The 23,549-nt window shown below is 43.7% G+C and overlaps 17 non-coding genes across 17 annotated transcripts; all 17 read right to left on the reverse strand.

Moving 5' to 3' along the window:
• Positions 1-1,203: 1,203 nt before the first annotated feature.
• On the reverse strand, positions 1,204-1,276 carry Trnar-ucu (transfer RNA arginine (anticodon UCU)). The gene has a single exon. It is a non-coding gene; the product is annotated as a tRNA-Arg (tRNA).
• Positions 1,277-2,482: 1,206 nt separating this feature from the next.
• Positions 2,483-2,555, reverse strand: Trnar-ucu (transfer RNA arginine (anticodon UCU)). The gene has a single exon. It is a non-coding gene; the product is annotated as a tRNA-Arg (tRNA).
• Positions 2,556-3,761: 1,206 nt separating this feature from the next.
• Trnar-ucu (transfer RNA arginine (anticodon UCU)) lies at positions 3,762-3,834 on the reverse strand. Its single transcript has one exon. It is a non-coding gene; the product is annotated as a tRNA-Arg (tRNA).
• Positions 3,835-5,040: 1,206 nt separating this feature from the next.
• Positions 5,041-5,113, reverse strand: Trnar-ucu (transfer RNA arginine (anticodon UCU)). The gene has a single exon. It is a non-coding gene; the product is annotated as a tRNA-Arg (tRNA).
• A 1,206-nt stretch (positions 5,114-6,319) lies between these two features.
• Positions 6,320-6,392, reverse strand: Trnar-ucu (transfer RNA arginine (anticodon UCU)). The gene has a single exon. It is a non-coding gene; the product is annotated as a tRNA-Arg (tRNA).
• A 1,205-nt stretch (positions 6,393-7,597) lies between these two features.
• On the reverse strand, positions 7,598-7,670 carry Trnar-ucu (transfer RNA arginine (anticodon UCU)). The gene has a single exon. It is a non-coding gene; the product is annotated as a tRNA-Arg (tRNA).
• Positions 7,671-8,724: 1,054 nt separating this feature from the next.
• Positions 8,725-8,797, reverse strand: Trnar-ucu (transfer RNA arginine (anticodon UCU)). Its single transcript has one exon. It is a non-coding gene; the product is annotated as a tRNA-Arg (tRNA).
• Positions 8,798-10,003: 1,206 nt separating this feature from the next.
• Trnar-ucu (transfer RNA arginine (anticodon UCU)) lies at positions 10,004-10,076 on the reverse strand. The gene has a single exon. It is a non-coding gene; the product is annotated as a tRNA-Arg (tRNA).
• A 1,205-nt stretch (positions 10,077-11,281) lies between these two features.
• On the reverse strand, positions 11,282-11,354 carry Trnar-ucu (transfer RNA arginine (anticodon UCU)). Its single transcript has one exon. It is a non-coding gene; the product is annotated as a tRNA-Arg (tRNA).
• Positions 11,355-12,559: 1,205 nt separating this feature from the next.
• On the reverse strand, positions 12,560-12,632 carry Trnar-ucu (transfer RNA arginine (anticodon UCU)). Its single transcript has one exon. It is a non-coding gene; the product is annotated as a tRNA-Arg (tRNA).
• Positions 12,633-13,838: 1,206 nt separating this feature from the next.
• Trnar-ucu (transfer RNA arginine (anticodon UCU)) lies at positions 13,839-13,911 on the reverse strand. Its single transcript has one exon. It is a non-coding gene; the product is annotated as a tRNA-Arg (tRNA).
• Positions 13,912-15,117: 1,206 nt separating this feature from the next.
• Positions 15,118-15,190, reverse strand: Trnar-ucu (transfer RNA arginine (anticodon UCU)). Its single transcript has one exon. It is a non-coding gene; the product is annotated as a tRNA-Arg (tRNA).
• A 1,205-nt stretch (positions 15,191-16,395) lies between these two features.
• Trnar-ucu (transfer RNA arginine (anticodon UCU)) lies at positions 16,396-16,468 on the reverse strand. The gene has a single exon. It is a non-coding gene; the product is annotated as a tRNA-Arg (tRNA).
• Positions 16,469-18,952: 2,484 nt separating this feature from the next.
• Trnar-ucu (transfer RNA arginine (anticodon UCU)) lies at positions 18,953-19,025 on the reverse strand. Its single transcript has one exon. It is a non-coding gene; the product is annotated as a tRNA-Arg (tRNA).
• A 1,206-nt stretch (positions 19,026-20,231) lies between these two features.
• Trnar-ucu (transfer RNA arginine (anticodon UCU)) lies at positions 20,232-20,304 on the reverse strand. The gene has a single exon. It is a non-coding gene; the product is annotated as a tRNA-Arg (tRNA).
• Positions 20,305-21,510: 1,206 nt separating this feature from the next.
• Trnar-ucu (transfer RNA arginine (anticodon UCU)) lies at positions 21,511-21,583 on the reverse strand. The gene has a single exon. It is a non-coding gene; the product is annotated as a tRNA-Arg (tRNA).
• A 1,206-nt stretch (positions 21,584-22,789) lies between these two features.
• On the reverse strand, positions 22,790-22,862 carry Trnar-ucu (transfer RNA arginine (anticodon UCU)). The gene has a single exon. It is a non-coding gene; the product is annotated as a tRNA-Arg (tRNA).
• Positions 22,863-23,549: the final 687 nt, after the last annotated feature.

Below are 23,549 nucleotides of genomic sequence, written 5' to 3' on the forward strand. Positions count from 1 at the left end.
GTGCAGGCCTACAGCTCAGATGTAAGAGGTTCTGCAAGACATGACCCATGCTACATGTCTCGCATTACTTTCCTGATAGGCTTACTTTCATATTTCTCTGAAGCAATTACATCAAAGACTCTTTATTTATGCAACAGACACGATACATCGCTCTGTTTACCATGGCCCTACTGATTGATACACCTGCGTATTGACAGAGTTGCTCTGTACAATCGTAGTAACACAGTCCTGCTATTAGATTCGCTCACGTGCGCTGCTTACCGATAGATGGGAATTGCGCTCTTTAGAACAGCATTCACTAACGAAGTGGTAAAGGAAACACTGTATGATTAGTCACATTTTTTGACTTTGGTTGACTGCTGTGTCACAGCCGGTCCCCATCATATGTATACACTCCCACGAACGTGTGTGCCCTGTTAGCACATTTACCAGGAACTTTAGCTGCATCACCTCCCTAGCAATTTCAAGCCGTCCTCGAAGCGTCAGCCATTGCTTGGTGACAGTGTGCTTCGATGAGAAGTGGACAGATGATGCATCTCTCTCGCCGTCAGTTATAGGCGGGAATCATACTTAATGTAGTTTTCGGCAAGCGTCAGCGGAGCGTCAGACGTCTCTGTCTGATCTTCTCCCTTCATGTATCTAGCAAGTTCCCCCTTGACAGTCTCCAGTAAAAAACCCCTGTGCCGAAGTGAAAATTGTCGCCGTTTCTATAGATATAGAGTGCCATTATTTAATGGAAGCACTTAAGGAAACATTGCAGAATATCTTGTTGTGGAACTGTCTACTTTTCTCACTTGTGGCCGAGAAAACTGAAACCCTCTCACCTTGGGCTGGAAGAATTAAAGATCATCACTGGGATTACATACATTGACTCATGAAGTAATTCAAAAGCTTTTCTCTTCATTGTATTTGTTTCTGTACGAAATGTGCGTTCTATTGCTATATTTATATCAGTAGGTAAAAATTGGGTATTGAAAGAAAATTACCGTCAACAGGCACGTGAAGATATGGTTCCGTTTTTACTGCATTTACACATAACAGCGTTATGGATAACAGATCTACGAGAATTTGGCTTATATGTGTAAGGTCTACATACTTGAGCATAGAACTGAGGTCACAACAATTTTCAACTTTTGCACAGGCTTGTGATTTCCCATACGTCAGTACCCACCTGGAGATTGGCACACATTTTTAAAAATTGCCCGTCCTTTGTGGGGATCGAACCCACGACCTTTGGATTAGAAGTCCAACGCGCTATCCTCTGCGCCAAAGGGACGCTGTGCTGGCCTACAGCTCAGATGTAAGAGGTTCTGCAAGACATGACCCATGCTACATGTCTCGCATTACTTTCCTGATAGGCTTACTTTCATATTTCTCTGAAGCAATTACATCAAAGACTCTTTATTTATGCAACAGACACGATACATCGCTCTGTTTACCATGGCCCTACTGATTGATACACCTGCGTATTGACAGAGTTGCTCTGTACAATCGTAGTAACACAGTCCTGCTATTAGATTCGCTCACGTGCGCTGCTTACCGATAGATGGGAATTGCGCTCTTTAGAACAGCATTCACTAACGAAGTGGTAAAGGAAACACTGTATGATTAGTCTCATTTTTTGACTTTGGTTGACTGCTGTGTCACAGCCGGTCCCCATCATATGTATACACTCCCACGAACGTGTGTGCCCTGTTAGCACATTTACCAGGAACTTTAGCTGCATCACCTCCCTAGCAATTTCAAGCCGTCCTCGAAGCGTCAGCCATTGCTTGGTGACAGTGTGCTTCGATGAGAAGTGGACAGATGATGCATCTCTCTCGCCGTGAGTTATAGGCGGGAATCATACTTAATGTAGTTTTCGGCAAGCATCAGCGGAGCGTCAGACGTCTCTGTCTGATCTTCTCCCTTCATGTATCTAGCAAGTTCCCCCTTGACAGTCTCCAGTAAAAGCCCCCTGTGCCGAAGTGAAAATTGTCGCCGTTTCTATAGATACAGAGTGCCATTGTTTAATGGAAGCACTTAAGGAAACATAGCAGAATATCTTGTTGTGGAACTGTCTTTTTTTCTCACTTGTGGCCGAGAAAACTGAAACCCTCTCACCTTGGGCTGGAAGAATTAAAGATCATCACTGGGATTACATACATTGACTCATGAAGTAATTCAAAATCTTTTCTCTTCATTGTATTTGTTTCTGTACGAAATGTGCGTTCTATTGCTATATTTATATCAGTAGGTAAAAATTGGGTATTGAAAGAAAATTCCCGTCAACAGGCACGTGAAGATATGGTTCCGTTTTTACTGCATTTACACATAACAGCGTCATGGATAACAGATCTACGAGAATTTGGCTTATATGTGTAAGGTCTACATACTTGAGCATAGAACTGAGGTCACAACAATTTTCAACTTTTGCAGAGGCTTGTGATTTCCCATACGTCAGTACCCACCTGGAGATTGGCACACGTTTGTAAAAATTGCCCATCCCTTGTTGGGATCGAACCCACGACCTTTGGATTAGAAGTCCAACGCGCTATCCTCTGCGCCAAAGGGACGCTGTGCAGGCCTACAGCTCAGATGTAAGAGGTTCTGCAAGACATGACCCATGCTACATGTCTCGCATTACTTTCCTGATAGGCTTACTTTCATATTTCTCTGAAGCAATTACATCAAAGACTCTTTATTTATGCAACAGACACGATACATCGCTCTGTTTACCATGGCCCTACTGATTGATACACCTGCGTATTGACAGAGTTGCTCTGTACAATCGTAGTAACACAGTCCTGCTATTAGATTCGCTCACGTGCGCTGCTTACCGATAGATGGGAATTGCGCTCTTTAGAACAGCATTCACTAACGAAGTGGTAAAGGAAACACTGTATGATTAGTCACATTTTTTGACTTTGGTTGACTGCTGTGTCACAGCCGGTCCCCATCATATGTATACACTCCCACGAACGTGTGTGCCCTGTTAGCACATTTACCAGGAACTTTAGCTGCATCACCTCCCTAGCAATTTCAAGCCGTCCTCGAAGCGTCAGCCATTGCTTGGTGACAGTGTGCTTCGATGAGAAGTGGACAGATGATGCATCTCTCTCGCCGTGAGTTATAGGCGGGAATCATACTTAATGTAGTTTTCGGCAAGCATCAGCGGAGCGTCAGACGTCTCTGTCTGATCTTCTCCCTTCATGTATCTAGCAAGTTCCCCCTTGACAGTCTCCAGTAAAAGCCCCCTGTGCCGAAGTGAAAATTGTCGCCGTTTCTATAGATACAGAGTGCCATTGTTTAATGGAAGCACTTAAGGAAACATAGCAGAATATCTTGTTGTGGAACTGTCTACTTTTCTCACTTGTGGCCGAGAAAACTGAAACCCTCTCACCTTGGGCTGGAAGAATTAAAGATCATCACTGGGATTACATACATTGACTCATGAAGTAATTCAAAATCTTTTCTCTTCATTGTGTTTGTTTCTGTACGAAATGTGCGTTCTATTGCTATATTTATATCAGTAGGTAAAAATTGGGTATTGAAAGAAAATTCCCGTCAACAGGCACGTGAAGATATGGTTCCGTTTTTACTGCATTTACACATAACAGCGTCATGGATAACAGATCTACGAGAATTTGGCTTATATGTGTAAGGTCTACATACTTGAGCATAGAACTGAGGTCACAACAATTTTCAACTTTTGCAGAGGCTTGTGATTTCCCATACGTCAGTACCCACCTGGAGATTGGCACACGTTTTTAAAAATTACCCGTCCCTTGTGGGGATCGAACCGACGACCTTTGGATTAGAAGTCCAACGCGCTATCCTCTGCGCCAAAGGGACGCTGTTCAGGCCTACAGCTCAGATGTAAGAGGTTCTACAAGACATGACCCATGCTACATGTCTCGCATTACTTTCCTGATAGGCTTACTTTCATATTTCTCTGAAGCAATTACATCAAAGACTCTTTATTTATGCAACAGACACGATACATCGCTCTGTTTACCATGGCCCTACTGATTGATACACCTGCGTATTGACAGAGTTGCTCTGTACAATCGTAGTAACACAGTCCTGCTATTAGATTCGCTCACGTGCGCTGCTTACCGATAGATGGGAATTGCGCTCTTTAGAACAGCATTCACTAACGAAGTGGTAAAGGAAACACTGTATGATTAGTCACATTTTTTGACTTTGGTTGACTGCTGTGTCACAGCCGGTCCCCATCATATGTATACACTCCCACGAACGTGTGTGCCCTGTTAGCACATTTACCAGGAACTTTAGCTGCATCACCTCCCTAGCAATTTCAAGCCATCCTCGAAGCGTCAGCCATTGCTTGGTGACAGTGTGCTTCGATGAGAAGTGGACAGATGATGCATCTCTCTCGCCGTCAGTTATAGGCGGGAATCATACTTAATGTAGTTTTCGGCAAGCGTCAGCGGAGCGTCAGACGTCTCTGTCTGATCTTCTCCCTTCATGTATCTAGCAAGTTCCCCCTTGACAGTCTCCAGTAAAAGCCCCCTGTGCCGAAGTGAAAATTGTCGCCGTTTCTATAGATACAGAGTGCCATTGTTTAATGGAAGCACTTAAGGAAACATAGCAGAATATCTTGTTGTGGAACCGTCTACTTTTCTCACTTGTGGCCGAGAAAACTGAAACCCTCTCACCTTGGGCTGGAAGAATTAAAGATCATCACTGGGATTACATACATTGACTCATGAAGTAATTCAAAATCTTTTCTCTTCATTGTATTTGTTTCTGTACGAAATGTGCGTTCTATTGCTATATTTATATCAGTAGGTAAAAATTGGGTATTGAAAGAAAATTCCCGTCAACAGGCACGTGAAGATATGGTTCCGTTTTTACTGCATTTACACATAACAGCGTCATGGATAACAGATCTACGAGAATTTGGCTTATATGTGTAAGGTCTACATACTTGAGCATAGAACTGAGGTCACAACAATTTTCAACTTTTGCAGAGGCTTGTGATTTCCCATACGTCAGTACCCACCTGGAGATTGGCACACGTTTTTAAAAATTGCCCGTCCCTTGTGGGGATCGAACCCACGACCTTCGGATGAGAAGTCCAACGCGCTATCCTCTGCGCCAAAGGGACGCTGTGCAGGCCTACAGCTCAGATGTAAGAGGTTCTGCAAGACATGACCCATGCTACATGTCTCGCATTACTTTCCTGATAGGCTTACTTTCATATTTCTCTGAAGCAATTACATCAAAGACTCTTTATTTATGCAACAGACACGATACATCGCTCTGTTTACCATGGCCCTACTGATTGATACACCTGCGTATTGACAGAGTTGCTCTGTACAATCGTAGTAACACAGTCCTGCTATTAGATTCGCTCACGTGCGCTGCTTACCGATAGATGGGAATTGCGCTCTTTAGAACAGCATTCACTAACGAAGTGGTAAAGGAAACACTGTATGATTAGTCACATTTTTTGACTTTGGTTGACTGCTGTGTCACAGCCGGTCCCCATCATATGTATACACTCCCACGAACGTGTGTGCCCTGTTAGCACATTTACCAGGAACTTTAGCTGCATCACCTCCCTAGCAATTTCAAGCCGTCCTCGAAGCGTCAGCCATTGCTTGGTGACAGTGTGCTTCGATGAGAAGTGGACAGATGATGCATCTCTCTCGCCGTCAGTTATAGGCGGGAATCATACTTAATGTAGTTTTCGGCAAGCGTCAGCGGAGCGTCAGACGTCTCTGTCTGATCTTCTCCCTTCATGTATCTAGCAAGTTCCCCCTTGACAGTCTCCAGTAAAAAACCCCTGTGCCGAAGTGAAAATTGTCGCCGTTTCTATAGATATAGAGTGCCATTATTTAATGGAAGCACTTAAGGAAACATTGCAGAATATCTTGTTGTGGAACTGTCTACTTTTCTCACTTGTGGCCGAGAAAACTGAAACCCTCTCACCTTGGGCTGGAAGAATTAAAGATCATCACTGGGATTACATACATTGACTCATGAAGTAATTCAAAAGCTTTTCTCTTCATTGTATTTGTTTCTGTACGAAATGTGCGTTCTATTGCTATATTTATATCAGTAGGTAAAAATTGGGTATTGAAAGAAAATTACCGTCAACAGGCACGTGAAGATATGGTTCCGTTTTTACTGCATTTACACATAACAGCGTTATGGATAACAGATCTACGAGAATTTGGCTTATATGTGTAAGGTCTACATACTTGAGCATAGAACTGAGGTCACAACAATTTTCAACTTTTGCACAGGCTTGTGATTTCCCATACGTCAGTACCCACCTGGAGATTGGCACACATTTTTAAAAATTGCCCGTCCTTTGTGGGGATCGAACCCACGACCTTTGGATTAGAAGTCCAACGCGCTATCCTCTGCGCCAAAGGGACGCTGTGCAGGCCTACAGCTCAGATGTAAGAGGTTCTGCAAGACATGACCCATGCTACATGTCTCGCATTACTTTCCTGATAGGCTTACTTTCATATTTCTCTGAAGCAATTACATCAAAGACTCTTTATTTATGCAACAGACACGATACATCGCTCTGTTTACCATGGCCCTACTGATTGATACACCTGCGTATTGACAGAGTTGCTCTGTACAATCGTAGTAACACAGTCCTGCTATTAGATTCGCTCACGTGCGCTGCTTACCGATAGATGGGAATTGCGCTCTTTAGAACAGCATTCACTAACGAAGTGGTAAAGGAAACACTGTATGATTAGTCACATTTTTTGACTTTGGTTGACTGCTGTGTCACAGCCAGTCCCCATCATATGTATACACTCCCACGAACGTGTGTGCCCTGTTAGCACGTTTACCAGGAACTTTAGCTGCATCACCTCCCTAGCAATTTCAAGCCGTCCTCGAAGCGTCAGCCATTGCTTGGTGACAGTGTGCTTCGATGAGAAGTGGACAGATGATGCATCTCTCTCGCCGTCAGTTATAGGCGGGAATCATACTTAATGTAGTTTTCGGCAAGCGTCAGCGGAGCGTCAGACGTCTCTGTCTGATCTTCTCCCTTCATGTATCTAGCAAGTTCCCCCTTGACAGTCTCCAGTAAAAGCCCCCTGTGCCTTAGTGAAAATTGTCGCCGTTTCTATAGATACAGAGTGCCATTGTTTAATGGAAGCACTTAAGGAAACATAGCAGAATATCTTGTTGTGGAACTGTCTACTTTTCTCACTTGTGGCCGAGAAAACTGAAACCCTCTCACCTTGGGCTGGAAGAATTAAAATCATCACTGGGATTACATACATTGACTCATGAAGTAATTCAAAATCTTTTCTCTTCATTGTATTTGTTTCTGTACGAAATGTGCGTTCTATTGCTATATTTATATCAGTAGGTAAAAATTGGGTATTGAAAGAAAATTCCCGTCAACAGGCACGTGAAGATATGGTTCCGTTTTTACTGCATTTACACATAACAGCGTCATGGATAACAGATCTACGAGAATTTGGCTTATATGTGTAAGGTCTACATACTTGAGCATAGAACTGAGGTCACAACAATTTTCAACTTTTGCAGAGGCTTGTGATTTCCCATACGTCAGTACCCACCTGGAGATTGGCACACGTTTTTAAAAATTGCCCGTCCCTTGTGGGGATCGAACCCACGACCTTTGGATTAGAAGTCCAACGCGCTATCCTCTGCGCCAAAGGGACGCTGTGCAGGCCTACAGCTCAGATGTAAGAGGTTCTGCAAGACATGACCCATGCTACATGTCTCGCATTACTTTCCTGATAGGCTTACTTTCATATTTCTCTGAAGCAATTACATCAAAGACTCTTTATTTATGCAACAGACACGATACATCGCTCTGTTTACCATGGCCCTACTGATTGATACACCTGCGTATTGACAGAGTTGCTCTGTACAATCGTAGTAACACAGTCCTGCTATTAGATTTGCTCACGTGCGCTGCTTACCGATAGATGGGAATTGCGCTCTTTAGAACAGCATTCACTAACGAAGTGGTAAAGGAAACACTGTATGATTAGTCACATTTTTTGACTTTGGTTGACTGCTGTGTCACAGCCGGTCCCCATCATATGTATACACTCCCACGAACGTGTGTGCCCTGTTAGCACATTTACCAGGAACTTTAGCTGCATCACCTCCCTAGCAATTTCAAGCCGTCCTCGAAGCGTCAGCCATTGCTTGGTGACAGTGTGCTTCGATGAGAAGTGGACAGATGATGCATCTCTCTCGCCGTCAGTTATAGATAGATACAGAGTGCCATTGTTTAATGGAAGCACTTAAGGAAACATAGCAGAATATCTTGTTGTGGAACTGTCTACTTTTCTCACTTGTGGCCGAGAAAACTGAAACCCTCTCACCTTGGGCTGGAAGAATTAAAGATCATCACTGGGATTACATACATTGACTCATGAAGTAATTCAAAATCTTTTCTCTTCATTGTATTTGTTTCTGTACGAAATGTGCGTTCTATTGCTATATTTATATCAGTAGGTAAAAATTGGGTATTGAAAGAAAATTCCCGTCAACAGGCACGTGAAGATATGGTTCCGTTTTTACTGCATTTACACATAACAGCGTCATGGATAACAGATCTACGAGAATTTGGCTTATATGTGTAAGGTCTACATACTTGAGCATAGAACTGAGGTCACAACAATTTTCAACTTTTGCACAGGCTTGTGATTTCCCATACGTCAGTACCCACCTGGAGATTGGCACACGTTTTTAAAAATTGCCCGTCCCTTGTGGGGATCGAACCCACGACCTTTGGATTAGAAGTCCAACGCGCTATCCTCTGCGCCAAAGGGACGCTGTGCAGGCCTACAGCTCAGATGTAAGAGGTTCTGCAAGACATGACCCATGCTACATGTCTCGCATTACTTTCCTGATAGGCTTACTTTCATATTTCTCTGAAGCAATTACATCAAAGACTCTTTATTTATGCAACAGACACGATACATCGCTCTGTTTACCATGGCCCTACTGATTGATACACCTGCGTATTGACAGAGTTGCTCTGTACAATCGTAGTAACACAGTCCTGCTATTAGATTCGCTCACGTGCGCTGCTTACCGATAGATGGGAATTGCGCTCTTTAGAACAGCATTCACTAACGAAGTGGTGAAGGAAACACTGTATGATTAGTCACATTTTTTGACTTTGGTTGACTGCTGTGTCACAGCCGGTCCCCATCATATGTATACACTCGCACGAACGTGTGTGCCCTGTTAGCACATTTACCAGGAACTTTAGCTGCATCACCTCCCTAGCAATTTCAAGCCGTCCTCGAAGCGTCAGCCATTGCTTGGTGACAGTGTGCTTCGATGAGAAGTGGACAGATGATGCATCTCTCTCGCCGTCAGTTATAGGCGGGAATCATACTTAATGTAGTTTTCGGCAAGCGTCAGCGGAGCGTCAGACGTCTCTGTCTGATCTTCTCCCTTCATGTATCTAGCAAGTTCCCCCTTGACAGTCTCCAGTAAAAGCCCCCTGTGCCGAAGTGAAAATTGTCGCCGTTTCTATAGATACAGAGTGCCATTGTTTAATGGAAGCACTTAAGGAAACATAGCAGAATATCTTGTTGTGGAACTGTCTACTTTTCTCACTTGTGGCCGAGAAAACTGAAACCCTCTCACCTTGGGCTGGAAGAATTAAAGATCATCACTGGGATTACATACATTGACTCATGAAGTAATTCAAAATCTTTTCTCTTCATTGTATTTGTTTCTGTACGAAATGTGCGTTCTATTGCTATATTTATATCAGTAGGTAAAAATTGGGTATTGAAAGAAAATTCCCGTCAACAGGCACATGAAGATATGGTTCCGTTTTTACTGCATTTACACATAACAGCGTCATGGATAACAGATCTACGAGAATTTGGCTTATATGTGTAAGGTCTACATACTTGAGCATAGAACTGAGGTCACAACAATTTTCAACTTTTGCAGAGGCTTGTGATTTCCCATACGTCAGTACCCACCTGGAGATTGGCACACGTTTTTAAAAATTGCCCGTCCCTTGTGGGGATCGAACCCACGACCTTTGGATGAGAAGTCCAACGCGCTATCCTCTGCGCCAAAGGGACGCTGTGCAGGACTACAGCTCAGATGTAAGAGGTTCTGCAAGACATGACCCATGCTACATGTCTCGCATTACTTTCCTGATAGGCTTACTTTCATATTTCTCTGAAGCAATTACATCAAAGACTCTTTATTTATGCAACAGACACGATACATCGCTCTGTTTACCATGGCCCTACTGATTGATACACCTGCGTATTGACAGAGTTGCTCTGTACAATCGTAGTAACACAGTCCTGCTATTAGATTCGCTCACGTGCGCTGCTTACCGATAGATGGGAATTGCGCTCTTTAGAACAGCATTCACTAACGAAGTGGTAAAGGAAACACTGTATGATTAGTCACATTTTTTGACTTTGGTTGACTGCTGTGTCACAGCCGGTCCCCATCATATGTATACACTCCCACCAACGTGTGTGCCCTGTTAGCACATTTACCAGGAACTTTAGCTGCGTCACCTCCCTAGCAATTTCAAGCCGTCCTCGAAGCGTCAGACATTGCTTGGTGACAGTGTGCTTCGATGAGAAGTGGACAGATGATGCATCTCTCTCGCCGTCAGTTATAGGCGGGAATCATACTTAATGTAGTTTCGGCAAGCGTCAGCGGAGCGTCAGACGTCTCTGTCTGATCTTCTCCCTTCATGTATCTAGCAAGTTCCCCCTTGTCAGTCTCCAGTAAAAGCCCCCTGTGCCGAAGTGAAAATTGTCGCCGTTTCTATAGATACAGAGTGCCATTGTTTAATGGAAGCACTTAAGGAAACATAGCAGAATATCTTGTTGTGGAACTGTCTACTTTTCTCACTTGTGGCCGAGAAAACTGAAACCCTCTCACCTTGGGCTGGAAGAATTAAAGATCATCACTGGGATTACATACATTGACTCATGAAGTAATTCAAAATCTTTTCTCTTCATTGTATTTGTTTCTGTACGAAATGTGCGTTCTATTGCTATATTTATATCAGTAGGTAAAAATTGGGTATTGAAAGAAAATTCCCGTCAACAGGCACGTGAAGATATGGTTCCGTTTTTACTGCATTTACACATAACAGCGTCATGGATAACAGATCTACGAGAATTTGGCTTATATGTGTAAGGTCTACATACTTGAGCATAGAACTGAGGTCACAACAATTTTCAACTTTTGCACAGGCTTGTGATTTCCCATACGTCAGTACCCACCTGGAGATTGGCACACGTTTTTAAAAATTGCCCGTCCCTTGTGGGGATCGAACCCACGACCTTTGGATGAGAAGTCCAACGCGCTATCCTCTGCGCCAAAGGGACGCTGTGCAGGCCTACAGCTCAGATGTAAGAGGTTCTGCAAGACATGACCCATGCTACATGTCTCGCATTACTTTCCTGATAGGCTTACTTTCATATTTCTCTGAAGCAATTACATCAAAGACTCTTTATTTATGCAACAGACACGATACATCGCTCTGTTTACCATGGCCCTACTGATTGATACACCTGCGTATTGACAGAGTTGCTCTGTACAATCGTAGTAACACAGTCCTGCTATTAGATTCGCTCACGTGCGCTGCTTACCGATAGATGGGAATTGCGCTCTTTAGAACAGCATTCACTAACGAAGTGGTAAAGGAAACACTGTATGATTAGTCACATTTTTTGACTTTGGTTGACTGCTGTGTCACAGCCGGTCCCCATCATATGTATACACTCCCACCAACGTGTGTGCCCTGTTAGCACATTTACCAGGAACTTTAGCTGCGTCACCTCCCTAGCAATTTCAAGCCGTCCTCGAAGCGTCAGCCATTGCTTGGTGACAGTGTGCTTCGATGAGAAGTGGACAGATGATGCATCTCTCTCGCCGTCAGTTATAGGCGGGAATCATACTTAATGTAGTTTCGGCAAGCGTCAGCGGAGCGTCAGACGTCTCTGTCTGATCTTCTCCCTTCATGTATCTAGCAAGTTCCCCCTTGACAGTCTCCAGTAAAAGCCCCCTGTGCCGAAGTGAAAATTGTCGCCGTTTCTATAGATACAGAGTGCCATTGTTTAATGGAAGCACTTAAGGAAACATAGCAGAATATCTTGTTGTGGAACTGTCTACTTTTCTCACTTGTGGCCGAGAAAACTGAAACCCTCTCACCTTGGGCTGGAAGAATTAAAGATCATCACTGGGATTACATACATTGACTCATGAAGTAATTCAAAATCTTTTCTCTTCATTGTATTTGTTTCTGTACGAAATGTGCGTTCTATTGCTATATTTATATCAGTAGGTAAAAATTGGGTATTGAAAGAAAATTCCCGTCAACAGGCACGTGAAGATATGGTTCCGTTTTTACTGCATTTACACATAACAGCGTCATGGATAACAGATCTACGAGAATTTGGCTTATATGTGTAAGGTCTACATACTTGAGCATAGAACTGAGGTCACAACAATTTTCAACTTTTGCAGAGGCTTGTGATTTCCCATACGTCAGTACCCACCTGGAGATTGGCACACGTTTTTAAAAATTGCCCGTCCCTTGTGGGGATCGAACCCACGACCTTTGGATTAGAAGTCCAACGCGCTATCCTCTGCGCCAAAGGGACGCTGTGCAGGCCTACAGCTCAGATGTAAGAGGTTCTGCAAGACATGACCCATGCTACATGTCTCGCATTACTTTCCTGATAGGCTTACTTTCATATTTCTCTGAAGCAATTACATCAAAGACTCTTTATTTATGCAACAGACACGATACATCGCTCTGTTTACCATGGCCCTACTGATTGATACACCTGCGTATTGACAGAGTTGCTCTGTACAATCGTAGTAACACAGTCCTGCTATTAGATTCGCTCACGTGCGCTGCTTACCGATAGATGGGAATTGCGCTCTTTAGAACAGCATTCACTAACGAAGTGGTAAAGGAAACACTGTATGATTAGTCACATTTTTTGACTTTGGTTGACTGCTGTGTCACAGCCGGTCCCCATCATATGTATACACTCCCACGAACGTGTGTGCCCTGTTAGCACATTTACCAGGAACTTTAGCTGCATCACCTCCCTAGCAATTTCAAGCCGTCCTCGAAGCGTCAGCCATTGCTTGGTGACAGTGTGCTTCGATGAGAAGTGGACAGATGATGCATCTCTCTCGCCATCAGTTATAGGCGGGAATCATACTTAATGTAGTTTTCGGCAAGCGTCAGCGGAGCGTCAGACGTCTCTGTCTGATCTTGTCCCTTCATGTATCTAGCAAGTTCCCCCTTGTCAGTCTCCAGTAAAAGCCCCCTGTGCCGAAGTGAAAATTGTCGCCGTTTCTATAGATACAGAGTGCCATTGTTTAATGGAAGCACTTAAGGAAACATAGCAGAATATCTTGTTGTGGAACTGTCTACTTTTCTCACTTGTGGCCGAGAAAACTGAAACCCTCTCACCTTGGGCTGGAAGAATTAAAGATCATCACTGGGATTACATACATTGACTCATGAAGTAATTCAAAATCTTTTCTCTTCATTGTATTTGTTTCTGTACGAAATGTGCGTTCTATTGCTATATTTATATCAGTAGGTAAAAATTGGGTATTGAAAGAAAATTCCCGTCAACAGGCACGTGAAGATATGGTTCCGTTTTTACTGCATTTACACATAACAGCGTCATGGATAACAGATCTACGAGAATTTGGCTTATATGTGTAAGGTCTACATACTTGAGCATAGAACTGAGGTCACAACAATTTTCAACTTTTGCACAGGCTTGTGATTTCCCATACGTCAGTACCCACCTGGAGATTGGCACACGTTTTTAAAAATTGCCCGTCCCTTGTGGGGATCGAACCCACGACCTTTGGATGAGAAGTCCAACGCGCTATCCTCTGCGCCAAAGGGACGCTGTGCAGGCCTACAGCTCAGATGTAAGAGGTTCTGCAAGACATGACCCATGCTACATGTCTCGCATTACTTTCCTGATAGGCTTACTTTCATATTTCTCTGAAGCAATTACATCAAAGACTCTTTATTTATGCAACAGACACGATACATCGCTCTGTTTACCATGGCCCTACTGATTGATACACCTGCGTATTGACAGAGTTGCTCTGTACAATCGTAGTAACACAGTCCTGCTATTAGATTCGCTCACGTGCGCTGCTTACCGATAGATGGGAATTGCGCTCTTTAGAACAGCATTCACTAACGAAGTGGTAAAGGAAACACTGTATGATTAGTCACATTTTTTGACTTTGGTTGACTGCTGTGTCACAGCCGGTCCCCATCATATGTATACACTCCCACGAACGTGTGTGCCCTGTTAGCACATTTACCAGGAACTTTAGCTGCATCACCTCCCTAGCAATTTCAAGCCGTCCTCGAAGCGTCAGCCATTGCTTGGTGACAGTGTGCTTCGATGAGAAGTGGACAGATGATGCATCTCTCTCGCCATCAGTTATAGGCGGGAATCATACTTAATGTAGTTTTCGGCAAGCGTCAGCGGAGCGTCAGACGTCTCTGTCTGATCTTCTCCCTTCATGTATCTAGCAAGTTCCCCCTTGTCAGTCTCCAGTAAAAGCCCCCTGTGCCGAAGTGAAAATTGTCGCCGTTTCTATAGATACAGAGTGCCATTGTTTAATGGAAGCACTTAAGGAAACATAGCAGAATATCTTGTTGTGGAACTGTCTACTTTTCTCACTTGTGGCCGAGAAAACTGAAACCCTCTCACCTTGGGCTGGAAGAATTAAAGATCATCACTGGGATTACATACATTGACTCATGAAGTAATTCAAAATCTTTTCTCTTCATTGTATTTGTTTCTGTACGAAATGTGCGTTCTATTGCTATATTTATATCAGTAGGTAAAAATTGGGTATTGAAAGAAAATTCCCGTCAACAGGCACGTGAAGATATGGTTCCGTTTTTACTGCATTTACACATAACAGCGTCATGGATAACAGATCTACGAGAATTTGGCTTATATGTGTAAGGTCTACATACTTGAGCATAGAACTGAGGTCACAACAATTTTCAACTTTTGCACAGGCTTGTGATTTCCCATACGTCAGTACCCACCTGGAGATTGGCACACGTTTTTAAAAATTGCCCGTCCCTTGTGGGGATCGAACCCACGACCTTTGGATGAGAAGTCCAACGCGCTATCCTCTGCGCCAAAGGGACGCTGTGCAGGCCTACAGCTCAGATGTAAGAGGTTCTGCAAGACATGACCCATGCTACATGTCTCGCATTACTTTCCTGATAGGCTTACTTTCATATTTCTCTGAAGCAATTACATCAAAGACTCTTTATTTATGCAACAGACACGATACATCGCTCTGTTTACCATGGCCCTACTGATTGATACACCTGCGTATTGACAGAGTTGCTCTGTACAATCGTAGTAACACAGTCCTGCTATTAGATTCGCTCACGTGCGCTGCTTACCGATAGATGGGAATTGCGCTCTTTAGAACAGCATTCACTAACGAAGTGGTAAAGGAAACACTGTATGATTAGTCACATTTTTTGACTTTGGTTGACTGCTGTGTCACAGCCGGTCCCCATCATATGTATACACTCCCACCAACGTGTGTGCCCTGTTAGCACATTTACCAGGAACTTTAGCTGCGTCACCTCCCTAGCAATTTCAAGCCGTCCTCGAAGCGTCAGACATTGCTTGGTGACAGTGTGCTTCGATGAGAAGTGGACAGATGATGCATCTCTCTCGCCGTCAGTTATAGGCGGGCATCATACTTAATGTAGTTTCGGCAAGCGTCAGCGGAGCGTCAGACGTCTCTGTCTGATCTTCTCCCTTCATGTATCTAGCAAGTTCCCCCTTGACAGTCTCCAGTAAAAGCCCCCTGTGCCGAAGTGAAAATTGTCGCCGTTTCTATAGATACAGAGTGCCATTGTTTAATGGAAGCACTTAAGGAAACATAGCAGAATATCTTGTTGTGGAACTGTCTACTTTTCTCACTTGTGGCCGAGAAAACTGAAACCCTCTCACCTTGGGCTGGAAGAATTAAAGATCATCACTGGGATTACATACATTGACTCATGAAGTAATTCAAAATCTTTTCTCTTCATTGTATTTGTTTCTGTACGAAATGTGCGTTCTATTGCTATATTTATATCAGTAGGTAAAAATTGGGTATTGAAAGAAAATTCCCGTCAACAGGCACGTGAAGATATGGTTCCGTTTTTACTGCATTTACACATAACAGCGTCATGGATAACAGATCTACGAGAATTTGGCTTATATGTGTAAGGTCTACATACTTGAGCATAGAACTGAGGTCACAACAATTTTCAACTTTTGCAGAGGCTTGTGATTTCCCATACGTCAGTACCCACCTGGAGATTGGCACACGTTTTTGAAAATTGCCCGTCCCTTGTGGGGATCGAACCCACGACCTTTGGATTAGAAGTCCAACGCGCTATCCTCTGCGCCAAAGGGACGCTGTGCAGGCCTACAGCTCAGATGTAAGAGGTTCTGCAAGACATGACCCATGCTACATGTCTCGCATTACTTTCCTGATAGGCTTACTTTCATATTTCTCTGAAGCAATTACATCAAAGACTCTTTATTTATGCAACAGACACGATACATCGCTCTGTTTACCATGGCCCTACTGATTGATACACCTGCGTATTGACAGAGTTGCTCTGTACTATCGTAGTAACACAGTCCTGCTATTAGATTCGCTCACGTGCGCTGCTTACCGATAGATGGGAATTGCGCTCTTTAGAACAGCATTCACTAACGAAGTGGTAAAGGAAACACTGTATGATTAGTCACATTTTTTGACTTTGGTTGACTGCTGTGTCACAGCCGGTCCCCATCATATGTATACACTCCCACGAACGTGTGTGCCCTGTTAGCACATTTACCAGGAACTTTAGCTGCATCACCTCCCTAGCAATTTCAAGCCGTCCTCGAAGCGTCAGCCATTGCTTGGTGACAGTGTGCTTCGATGAGAAGTGGACAGATGATGCATCTCTCTCGCCGTCAGTTATAGGCGGGAATCATACTTAATGTAGTTTTCGGCAAGCGTCAGCGCAGCGTCAGACGTCTCTGTCTGATCTTCTCCCTTCATGTATCTAGCAAGTTCCCCCTTGACAGTCTCCAGTAAAAGCCCCCTGTGCCAAAGTGAAAATTGTCGCCGTTTCTATAGATACAGAGTGCCATTGTTTAATGGAAGCACTTAAGGAAACATAGCAGAATATCTTGTTGTGGAACTGTCTACTTTTCTCACTTGTGGCCAAGAAAACTGAAACCCTCTCACCTTGGGCTGGAAGAATTAAAGATCATCACTGGGATTACATACATTGACTCATGAAGTAATTCAAAATCTTTTCTCTTCATTGTATTTGTTTCTGTACGAAATGTGCGTTCTATTGCTATATTTATATCAGTAGGTAAAAATTGGGTATTGAAAGAAAATTCCCGTCAACAGGCACGTGAAGATATGGTTCCGTTTTTACTGCATTTACACATAACAGCGTCATGGATAACAGATCTACGAGAATTTGGCTTATATGTGTAAGGTCTACATACTTGAGCATAGAACTGAGGTCACAACAATTTTCAACTTTTGCAGAGGCTTGTGATTTCCCATACGTCAGTACCCACCTGGAGATTGGCACACGTTTTTAAAAATTGCCCGTCCCTTGTGGGGATCGAACCCATGACCTTTGGATTGGAAGCCAACGCGCTATCCTCTGCGCCAAAGGGACGCTGTGCAGGCCTACAGCTCAGATGTAAGAGGTTCTGCAAGACATGACCCATGCTACATGTCTCGCATTACTTTCCTGATAGGCTTACTTTCATATTTCTCTGAAGCAATTACATCAAAGACTCTTTATTTATGCAACAGACACGATACATCGCTCTGTTTACCATGGCCCTACTGATTGATACACCTGCGTATTGACAGAGTTGCTCTGTACTATCGTAGTAACACAGTCCTGCTATTAGATTCGCTCACGTGCGCTGCTTACCGATAGATGGGAATTGCGCTCTTTAGAACAGCATTCACTAACGAAGTGGTAAAGGAAACACTGTATGATTAGTCACATTTTTTGACTTTGGTTGACTGCTGTGTCACAGCCGGTCCCCATCATATGTATACACTCCCACGAACGTGTGTGCCCTGTTAGCACATTTACCAGGAACTTTAGCTGCATCACCTCCCTAGCAATTTCAAGCCGTCCTCGAAGCGTCAGCCATTGCTTGGTGACAGTGTGCTTCGATGAGAAGTGGACAGATGATGCATCTCTCTCGCCGTCAGTTATAGGCGGGAATCATACTTAATGTAGTTTTCGGCAAGCGTCAGCGGAGCGTCAGACGTCTCTGCCTGATCTTCTCCCTTCATGTATCTAGCAAGTTCCCCCTTGACAGTCTCCAGTAAAAGCCCCCTGTGCCGAAGTGAAAATTGTCGCCGTTTCTATAGATACAGAGTGCCATTGTTTAATGGAAGCACTTAAGGAAACATAGCAGAATATCTTGTTGTGGAACTGTCTACTTTTCTCACTTGTGGCCGAGAAAACTGAAACCCTCTCACCTTGGGCTGGAAGAATTAAAGATCATCACTGGGATTACATACATTGACTCATGAAGTAATTCAAAATCTTTTCTCTTCATTGTATTTGTTTCTGTACGAAATGTGCGTTCTATTGCTATATTTATATCAGTAGGTAAAAATTGGGTATTGAAAGAAAATTCCCGTCAACAGGCACGTGAAGATATGGTTCCGTTTTTACTGCATTTACACATAACAGCGTCATGGATAACAGATCTACGAGAATTTGGCTTATATGTGTAAGGTCTACATACTTGAGCATAGAACTGAGGTCACAACAATTTTCAACTTTTGCAGAGGCTTGTGATTTCCCATACGTCAGTACCCACCTGGAGATTGGCACACGTTTTTAAAAATTGCCCGTCCCTTGTGGGGATCGAAACCACGACCTTTGGATTAGAAGTCCAAGTCGCTATCCTCTGCGCCAAAGGGACGCTGTGCAGGCCTACAGCTCAGATGTAAGAGGTTCTGCAAGACATGACCCATGCTACATGTCTCGCATTACTTTCCTGATAGGCTTACTTTCATATTTCTCTGAAGCAATTACATCAAAGACTCTTTATTTATGCAACAGACACGATACATCGCTCTGTTTACCATGGCCCTACTGATTGATACACCTGCGTATTGACAGAGTTGCTCTGTACTATCGTAGTAACACAGTCCTGCTATTAGATTCGCTCACGTGCGCTGCTTACCGATAGATGGGAATTGCGCTCTTTAGAACAGCATTCACTAACGAAGTGGTAAAGGAAACACTGTATGATTAGTCACATTTTTTGACTTTGGTTGACTGCTGTGTCACAGCCGGTCCCCATCATATGTATACACTCCCACGAACGTGTGTGCCCTGTTAGCACATTTACCAGGAACTTTAGCTGCATCACCTCCCTAGCAATTTCAAGCCGTCCTCGAAGCGTCAGCCATTGCTTGGTGACAGTGTGCTTTGATGAGAAGTGGACAGATGATGCATCTCTCTCGCCGTCAGTTATAGGCGGGAATCATACTTAATGTAGTTTTCGGCAAGCGTCAGCGGAGCGTCAGACGTCTCTGTCTGATCTTCTCCCTTCATGTATCTAGCAAGTTCCCCCTTGACAGTCTCCAGTAAAAGCCCCCTGTGCCGAAGTGAAAATTGTCGCCGTTTCTATAGATACAGAGTGCCATTGTTTAATGGAAGCACTTAAGGAAACATAGCAGAATATCTTGTTGTGGAACTGTCTATTTTTCTCACTTGTGGCCGAGAAAACTGAAACCCTCTCACCTTGGGCTGGAAGAATTAAAGATCATCACTGGGATTACATACATTGACTCATGAAGTAATTCAAAATCTTTTCTCTTCATTGTATTTGTTTCTGTACGAAATGTGCGTTCTATTGCTATATTTATATCAGTAGGTAAAAATTGGGTATTGAAAGAAAATTCCCGTCAACAGGCACGTGAAGATATGGTTCCGTTTTTACTGCATTTACACATAACAGCGTCATGGATAACAGATCTACGAGAATTTGGCTTATATGTGTAAGGTCTACATACTTGAGCATAGAACTGAGGTCACAACAATTTTCAACTTTTGCAGAGGCTTGTGATTTCCCATACGTCAGTACCCACCTGGAGATTGGCACACGTTTTTAAAAATTGCCCGTCCCTTGTGGGGATCGAACCCACGACCTTTGGATTAGAAGTCCAACGCGCTATCCTCTGCGCCAAAGGGACGCTGTGCAGGCCTACAGCTCAGATGTAAGAGGTTCTGCAAGACATGACCCATGCTACATGTCTCGCATTACTTTCCTGATAGGCTTACTTTCATATTTCTCTGAAGCAATTACATCAAAGACTCTTTATTTATGCAACAGACACGATACATCGCTCTGTTTACCATGGCCCTACTGATTGATACACCTGCGTATTGACAGAGTTGCTCTGTACAATCGTAGTAACACAGTCCTGCTATTAGATTCGCTCACGTGCGCTGCTTACCGATAGATGGGAATTGCGCTCTTTAGAACAGCATACACTAACGAAGTGGTAAAGGAAACACTGTATGATTAGTCACATTTTTTGACTTTGGTTGACTGCTGTGTCACAGCCGGTCCCCATCATATGTATACACTCCCACGAACGTGTGTGCCCTGTTAGCACATTTACCAGGAACTTTAGCTGCATCACCTCCCTAGCAATTTCAAGCCGTCCTCGAAGCGTCAGCCATTGCTTGGTGACAGTGTGCTTCGATGAGAAGTGGACAGATGATGCATCTCTCTCGCCGTCAGTTATAGGCGGGAATCATACTTAATGTAGTTTTCGGCAAGCGTCAGCGGAGCGTCAGACGTCTCTGTCTGATCTTCTCCCTTCATGTATCTAGCAAGTTCCCCCTTGACAGTCTCCAGTAAAAGCCCCCTGTGCCGAAGTGAAAATTGTCGCCGTTTCTATAGATACAGAGTGCCATTGTTTAATGGAAGCACTTAAGGAAACATAGCAGAATATCTTGTTGTGGAACTGTCTACTTTTCTCACTTGTGGCCGAGAAAACTGAAACCCTCTCACCTTGGGCTGGAAGAATTAAAGATCATCACCGGGATTACATACATTGACTCATGAAGTAATTCAAAATCTTTTCTCTTCATTGTATTTGTTTCTGTACGAAATGTGCGTTCTATTGCTATATTTATATCAGTAGGTAAAAATTGGGTATTGAAAGAAAATTCCCGTCAACAGGCACGTGAAGATATGGTTCCGTTTTTACTGCATTTACACATAACAGCGTCATGGATAACAGATCTACGAGAATTTGGCTTATATGTGTAAGGTCTACATACTTGAGCATAGAACTGAGGTCACAACAATTTTCAACTTTTGCAGAGGCTTGTGATTTCCCATACGTCAGTACCCACCTGGAGATTGGCAAACGTTTTTAAAAATTGCCCGTCCCTTGTGGGGATCGAACCCACGACCTTTGGATTAGAAGTCCAACGCGCTATCCTCTGCGCCAAAGGGACACTGTGCAGGCCTGCAGCTCAGATGTAAGAGGTTCTGCAAGACGTGACCCATGCTACATGTCTCGCATTACTTTCCTGATAGGCTTACTTTCATATTTCTCTGAAGCAATTACATCAAAGACTCTTTATTTATGCAACAGACACGATACATCGCTCTGTTTACCATGGCCCTACTGATTGATACACCTGCGTATTGACAGAGTTGCTCTGTACAATCGTAGTAACACAGTCCTGCTATTAGATTCGCTCACGTGCGCTGCTTACCGATAGATGGGAATTGCGCTCTTTAGAACAGCATTCACTAACGAAGTGGTAAAGGAAACACTGTATGATTAGTCACATTTTTTGACTTTGGTTGACTGCTGTGTCACAGCCGGTCCCCATCATATGTATACACTCCCACGAACGTGTGTGCCCTGTTAGCACATTTACCAGGAACTTTAGCTGCATCACCTCCCTAGCAATTTCAAGCCGTCCTCGAAGCGTCAGCCATTGCTTGGTGACAGTGTGCTTCGATGAGAAGTGGACAGATGATGCATCTCTCTCGCCGTCAGTTATAGGCGGGAATCATACTTAATGTAGTTTTCGGCAAGCGTCAGCGGAGCGTCAGACGTCTCTGTCTGATCTTCTCCCTTCATGTATCTAGCAAGTTCCCCCTTGACAGTCTCCAGTAAAAGCCCCCTGTGCCGAAGTGAAAATTGTCGCCGTTTCTATAGATACAGAGTGCCATTGTTTAATGGAAGCACTTAAGGAAACATAGCAGAATATCTTGTTGTGGAACTGTCTACTTTTCTCACTTGTGGCCGAGAAAACTGAAACCCTCTCACCTTGGGCTGGAAGAATTAAAGATCATCACTGGGATTACATACATTGACTCATGAAGTAATTCAAAATCTTTTCTCTTCATTGTATTTGTTTCTGTACGAAATGTGCGTTCTATTGCTATATTTATATCAGTAGGTAAAAATTGGGTATTGAAAGAAAATTCCCGTCAACAGGCACGTGAAGATATGGTTCCGTTTTTACTGCATTTACACATAACAGCGTCATGGATAACAGATCTACGAGAATTTGGCTTATATGTGTAAGGTCTACATACTTGAGCATAGAACTGAGGTCACAACAATTTTCAACTTTTGCAGAGGCTTGTGATTTCCCATACGTCAGTACCCACCTGGAGATTGGCACACGTTTTTAAAAATTGCCCGTCCCTTGTGGGGATCGAACCCACGACCTTTGGATTAGAAGTCCAACGCGCTATCCTCTGCGCCAAAGGGACGCTGTGCAGGCCTACAGCTCAGATGTAAGAGGTTCTGCAAGACATGACCCATGCTACATGTCTCGCATTACTTTCCTGATAGGCTTACTTTCATATTTCTCTGAAGCAATTACATCAAAGACTCTTTATTTATGCAACAGACACAATACATCGCTCTGTTTACCATGGCCCTACTGATTGATACACCTGCGTATTGACAGAGTTGCTCTGTACAATCGTAGTAACACAGTCCTGCTATTAGATTCGCTCACGTGCGCTGCTTACCGATAGATGGGAATTGCGCTCTTTAGAACAGCATTCACTAACGAAGTGGTAAAGGAAACACTGTATGATTAGTCACATTTTTTGACTTTGGTTGACTGCTGTGTCACAGCCGGTCCCCATCATCTGTATACACTCCCACGAACGTGTGTGCCCTGTTAGCACATTTACCAGGAACTTTAGCTGCATCACCTCCCTAGCAATTTCAAGCCGTCCTCGAAGCGTCAGCCATTGCTTGGTGACAGTGTGCTTCGATGAGAAGTGGACAGATGATGCATCTCTCTCGCCGTCAGTTATAGGCGGGAATCATACTTAATGTAGTTTTCGGCAAGCGTCAGCGGAGCGTCAGACGTCTCTGTCTGATCTTCTCCCTTCATGTATCTAGCAAGTTTCCCCGTGACAGTCTCCAGTAAAAGCCCCCTGTGC

Source organism: Schistocerca gregaria, chromosome 1 (assembly GCF_023897955.1).
Source record: "Schistocerca gregaria isolate iqSchGreg1 chromosome 1, iqSchGreg1.2, whole genome shotgun sequence".
NCBI classification, from domain to species: Eukaryota; Metazoa; Arthropoda; class Insecta; order Orthoptera; family Acrididae; genus Schistocerca; species Schistocerca gregaria.